Here is a 6,238-nt window from a genome sequence, read left to right as displayed (position 1 = left end):
GTGCAACACAGAGCTCCCCCCCCACCCCCCACCCCCACAGTGCGGCACGGGGCAACCCAACCAGCCAGTGAAGCAGACCGAGCAGAGGTTATAATCCCCGTTTTACCCATGAGGAAACTGACCCAAGATGCTGGTGGCTGCTCTGAAGATCCACGCTTCGATTCCATTCCCACTGGAACTCACTATGTCTGAGTTCTGCGGATCGTTATTCATTTCTATATGCATTTGTTTTGAATACATTTATAGATTGCTGCTCTAGGCAGACATTGTGCTAAAGACTGGGAGATACAGCAGAGAACAAGACACAGTGTCGTCTATTTTTATAGAGTTTAGAGTCTAACAGGAGGAGGACAGGCAAGAACAGATAATTGCGACGGTATAGTGAGTAGTGAGTGTAACCGCATGGGCTTGAGCTTTGGGGGTGCCTGCCAGGAATGCATGATCTCATGTCGGTGGCTACACCATCTCTCCACCCACTTTTCATCTCCATCAACATTCGCTTCCCGCAGCGTCTCATACAGTTCCATACTACGTATCCATTAGTAGTGGCGAGTTGTGGGAGGTCTCAGAGTGGTCTCAGAATCTAGAATTCATTACTGGACAACGAAGTGGAGATGGAGTAGGCAGCTGGAAATTTTGGGAGTCAAAGGGAAAGGTCTGGGTGAGAAATATGTAAGTTTAGGAGCCTTATAGATGGCATTTTGAGCCACTGAATTGGCTCAAATCACCTAGGGAATAAATAAGAAACAGAGAAGGCTCCAGCATTGGGCCCTGGGGCACTTAAAAGGAGAGGTCGGGGAGAGGAGAACCAGTCAAGGGGACTGAGAAGGAGCAGCCAGTGAGGACTGGGGCAAATTAGCAGAACCCGATGTCCCAAATCAAGGGAAGAGGAAGAGGAAGAGGAAGGGATTGACTCTATCAAGTGCTGTTGATGTAGCAAATAAAATGGCAATAGAGAACTGACCACCTGACATCTTACAGCAACTGGAGTCAAAAACCTGTCCTTGCCATTGTCTTTCCAAGGTCCTGCCTACTCCCCTGCCTTTCTGTCCTCGTTCGTTGGGGCCTAGGCACACTGGCTTCCAGGTAGTTCTTTCTCCAAGCCAGCCTCCCTTCTGTCCTGAGCCTTCCCACCTTCTGCTGCCCCGTCTTTGTACACCTGCTGCCTGACTTCCCGGGTGGCTTCTCCTCCCGATCTAAAACAGCAAGCATCTTCCCCTCTCCAGTGACCTTATTGCAGATATAACTGTCTGTGTGTTGTCTGTCTCCCTCTAGAAGTTCCAAAGAGGCAAGGACTTTGTTTCGCTCACTGTGAGCTCTATCTCCTGTGCCTAGAACGCCCTGTCTCCCCACAAGACTCTGGGCTTACAGCTTTGCAGTGTCTCATTTAATTCTCCAAAGAGTCTTACACAAAAATAAATTCTTCTTATTTACATTAATAATATAATTATATGTATATTTCCTTTCCCAGTTTTATCGAGATATAATTGACATATGACACGGTATAAGCTTAAAGTATACAACATAATGATTTGATGTATGTGTGTGTGTATATGAATATTGTGAAATTATTACACAATAAGTTAGTTAACATCCATCATCTCCTATGGTTACAGTTTTTTCCTCGTGATGAGAACTTTTAAGCAGTTGTTCTTCCTCTTCCTCTTATCATCATCATCATCACCCCATTCTGTGGATGAGGAAACAAACCCAGAGAGGTTAAATAATATTCTAGAATGAGTGCAGCTTTCAGGAGGTGGAACTGGAGTATCTGAGCCCAAACGATAGGACAGAAAACATCCTGACACCTTGACAGAAGGCATCCCCCTTCTCAGAGAACACTGGGCTTAACCCACTCTCGGGAGGAAGAAAAGCTGATTCCAGAAAGAATGGAAGGGAGTGCTAGGTAAAGGGAACCATGGGTCTGAAGGATCAGAGAGGAGACCTGATGGCTGAAGCTTAGCACCCTAAATAAAGAGTTGGCCAGGACCTGAGGCTGGAGAGTTAGGCAGGGGCCAGATGTACTGGGCTGGTGAGGCAAACTCTGGAGTTTGTTCTTTGTTCCTGAGGCAATAGGAAGCCATTAAGTAGGGCGGTGACATGATCTGATTTACACTGTAAAAGACCTCTTGGGTTATGGGTGGAGAATGTATTAAGGCAAACCTAGAAAGAAGTTTGGTGAAACCTCACTTACTCAAACATTTGGAGAACAGAGTGAGTTTGTGGTGCCGCGGAGTAGGCTTGTGTTAGAGGTGAAGTGCATGGACTTGAGACATAGTAAGAAAGAAATTACAAGCTTTGCTGATGGATTAAAGGTGTGTGGGGGGATGGAGATGAAATATAGTTTGGCTCCCAGGTTTTGGCTTGAGTAAGTGGTTGGATGGAAGATGGTTTGATTTATTTAGATGAGAATCGGATTTCAATAAACGTTACCTTCCTGGAACCCCACCTCCTCTTATATACCCCATTTGGAATAGCAGATGAATGCGAAAAGCTTTAAAGAGGTGCTCCGAAAGTTATGTGACACATGTAATTTTTAAAGAAAGTTTACATTTACATTTTGAGCGATGTCAACCTTGGAAAATCATCCAGAATATTAGAGGAAAACAAAAGTTGTGTTTGCAAATGGGGGTGGGCACTGATCAAACTTGCCGGTGGGACAAATGCCATTCAAGTAAACAGTGCTCCCTGCACATAATCAAGTTAATCCAATCAAGGCCTCAAGGTGATCTAATCAATTGAGTCGGTGGTCTCTGAACTTCTATTTAAATTGAGCCTTATTCTTGGCTCCTCCCTTTTTGGTTTGCTTATAAACTCTAGCAATCACATCTCTCTCTTCCAGTATTGTTTAGAGCCAGGTGCACTGGCAAACTCAGAACGTCTCCAGGTTCCAGACACTGTCTCCACTTCTGAAAGGTAATTTGTGCTATTTATTTTTATCATCTATTATTGTGATGTTTTATAGAGGATTTAAACATTTTGAGATGATTTGAGTGAAATCAAGACATTTAATAGAAGAGAAGTGGAGTGTTTTCTGCAAGTTGTTGGTGATCCCTACTTAATTTAGTGCACTCAGTCGTGTTAAAAGGGCTGCCCAGGTTTCCTTCTCAAATGTCCTTGCAGAAGCTGGCATGTTTGGCTAACTTTTCCATTCTCTTTCCTGCTAACTCTTCACTGCAGTTTTTCAGGTTTTCCTACTCTGAACACTGAATTCTTTTTAAGTCAAGTATCTATGTTGGCTTCATTTCAGCTCCAGGGTTCTACAGAGTTTCCAAATTGTTTTTCTGTAATAGTTTCACAGTAGAATAAATACTTGCGAAATAAGATCATACCGCATTCTGTTCTTCTAATTAAGGCAAAGTTTCAAAAGATGATTCCAATAAATGTTAAATATAGCAAATTAGAAGGGTTTGTTTTGTTATTAGATCTGAGATTGCTGTGGCAGGATCTGGAGAGAAAAATCAGAAGCTAGCTAAAAGAAGAGGTCTCAGATCACTAGGATTAAATCAGAGATAATGGTGTGATTTTAAAAAAGCACACACTGAGAAGCATATCTTAAGGAGGGCTGGTCTGTTTGGATAATTGTGAAAAATGAGGTGTAGCTGATGTTTGTGGCATTAAAAAGAGGTGAAGCGGGGCTTTTTCTGCCCTTTTCTCGAGTAACATGTTTAGAGCATCAGCTCACATTTGAAGGGACATTTCTGATTCCCTGTTTTGTTTGTGTTGCCTGTGTCTGCAGCACCTGATTCCTTTAGAATTTGTCTAGCTAGGGGGTGATGACGACAAAAGGATTACTCATGGGTGGAGCTAAGTATATGTAGACCAACGTTCGATTTTCAATTTTCATTTCACAATAATATGACTTCTTAGCTTTTATTACAAAACCAAGTATTCCAGTGTTCTCTTATTACTTTTGGAGTTTCCATTTAAAATTTTTTTTTTTTTTTAACTATACACGCTTTCCAAATACATTTTAAGTATGAGCTGCTACATTCTAAAAGGAAAATGTGTCTCGGATGCCCTTACAGCAAATTCAGATCACTCTATGTCCATTTAAAAACACAGTATGTGTTTGCAACTCAGCACTCAGTCGCTGGCAGAATTTTGCAATGATTTCCCAGTTTTGTTGGCATGCTTCCAGGAATAAGGTTCTTTGTAATTCTTTGCTCAAACATAAAAATTACATATAAAGCTCTTAGGAGATAAATCATTTAATACAATTATCTTTCAATTTGAAAAGCTATACATAATAAGGTTTTTTAGGGGGGGTCAGGAGGAGAGAGAAACAGTAGCTAACAAACCATATGATGCTATTATGCTAGAAGTAGTAAGTAGCTTTGTGAGGGAGGGCATAGAGAAAAGCACAGCCGTTTTTGCTCAGAAAATAATTCAGTACCAACAAGGTCTAAGGGCCAGGAGCCTCATTGTTCTTCGTGAAAGGATTACTTGTCAAAACTTTTGATCGTTTCCTTATTCCTACAGAAAAGTTTGGATTATTTTTGCTCAATTTTGATAGGATTTTTAACTATCAGCCTTATTGTGTTTACAGCATTCAGGGTTTCGGAGTTCAAAGGTTATCCATTAACATGTAGAGTGAGGCTACACTTAGGTTAAGACTCAACCTGGTTCCACGAGTTTATACTTTCTTTGTTTAGGAGCAATGCTGGAAGTCATTTGTTTTAAGTTCAATAAAGCTTCTTGTTTATGAAGAATATGTCTTTGGACTATGTTTTAGGATGTGACTATTTATAAGGCTCTAAAAAATATTTTAAAGAAAGGTATTCATCTTCCCTGAGAAAAGGAACCCTAGCACTCGAAGTGATCAGTGTACTTGAGTGAAAAAAAAAAAAAAGAGTTCTGGCCTAAGAACCTACTTCTGGCGCTAATTAATTAAGTGTGAGTAAGTAATTGCTTCACTTCCTTTTTATAAAAGACTAACCAGACCATATGTGGGCTTAGGGGTTATATATAAAATGCCAGCAAAACATCACACTTGGAAATTCTTCCCCTTTGCTAAGAATCTGTCTCTCAAATTCCATTTCCTATTTATTAAGGATTGCATTGCTCACCAGCTGAGCACATTTATGTAGTTTTTTTGGTCCTGTTTATTAAATATATACTTTGTCAATATATACTTTGTCATTTTTGTTTTAAGTTTTCCCATTTTTAGATACACCAAAGCCCCTCCCTCCCAAAAAAGGCATCCAAACTTTTCAGTAGGAATAGGGAAAGTTTTGACAAATAATCGTTTCACTAAGAACAGTGAGGATCCTGGCTCTTAGACCTTGTTGCTACTGAGTTATTTTCTGAGCTATTTTGTTTGTGGTGACTTGCATAGCTCTGTTTACATTTGCATTCGTTTGCATCTTGGGTCAGAAAACTTAGTGGATGTGATTGTTGCTTCTATGATTCCTCCTTGGAGCGTGCTTAAAATGGGAGAAATCAAATCAGTCCTCGGAATCATAACCTTTTTGTTTTTTTTTCTGAGCAAGAAAAAGAACAGTAGGGAAATGCTTTAAATGAGTTGGGCGTGACGAAGAGGGGAAAAGGCTAGTTTTGTTTCTTTTGATTCCCAGTTTAAGCCCAGTTTCATCCACGTGGATTTCTATAAAAGCCAAGTGGATTCTTGGAACCTAGGCCAAGTTTAGAAATCTCAAATTATAATAGCAAAAGCCCGGCCCTCTCAGAAAAATAACAAAAATTAAAGGATAGCTTTATGAAGATACTAATTTAAAAAAAGCATTTTAATCGTCCGATCTCATCGACCTTCCTTATACTTGAAGGAAATCTGACAAAATGTTTGTGCACATCTGCCTTTTAACCTACCCAAATGGGTTTAAAAGCTTTTTTGTTGCTAATTCTGGATGACCCAGGAGTTCGGGCTAACAGCCCCTCCCCTCGCCGGGGCACACCTTGCAAGGGAGGGGGAGGCGGCGAGGCAGAGGCCTGGATCTGCGCCTGCGCGCTGCCCTCATGGCCCCCTCCCCGCGTACCTGTCACTGGAACCGCCGGGCGCGCGCGGACCACGTTAAGCCGGATGGCGGGAGGCGGGGGACGTGGAGGCGGTGAAAGGCGCGCGCGTGCGCGGGAATCTCCCGGTCGAGAGCAGGGAGTGCGCGCGCTCGTTTGCTCGCTCGCGTGCCGGGGGCGGAGTCCGCGGCGGTGGGCGGGGCAGGGGCGCGCCTGCGCGGGTCACGTGGTCTGGGGGCGGAGCCTCGGGCGGGGCCGCGCGGCCGGT

The 6,238-nt window shown here is 42.6% G+C and overlaps 1 long non-coding RNA gene across 1 annotated transcript in view; it reads right to left on the bottom strand.

Annotated features, from left to right (window-relative positions):
- Positions 1-6,238, bottom strand: part of LOC112470991 — a 10,581-nt gene that overhangs the window by 3,767 nt on the left and 576 nt on the right. The window lies entirely within an intron of this gene.

The sequence above is a fragment of the Pteropus alecto genome, unplaced genomic scaffold (genome assembly GCF_000325575.1).
Source record: "Pteropus alecto unplaced genomic scaffold, ASM32557v1 scaffold45, whole genome shotgun sequence".
Classification (NCBI taxonomy): Eukaryota; Metazoa; Chordata; class Mammalia; order Chiroptera; family Pteropodidae; genus Pteropus; species Pteropus alecto.
The sequence above is the reverse complement of the archived record's forward strand: the minus strand, read 5'-3'. Positions and strand labels throughout refer to the sequence as shown.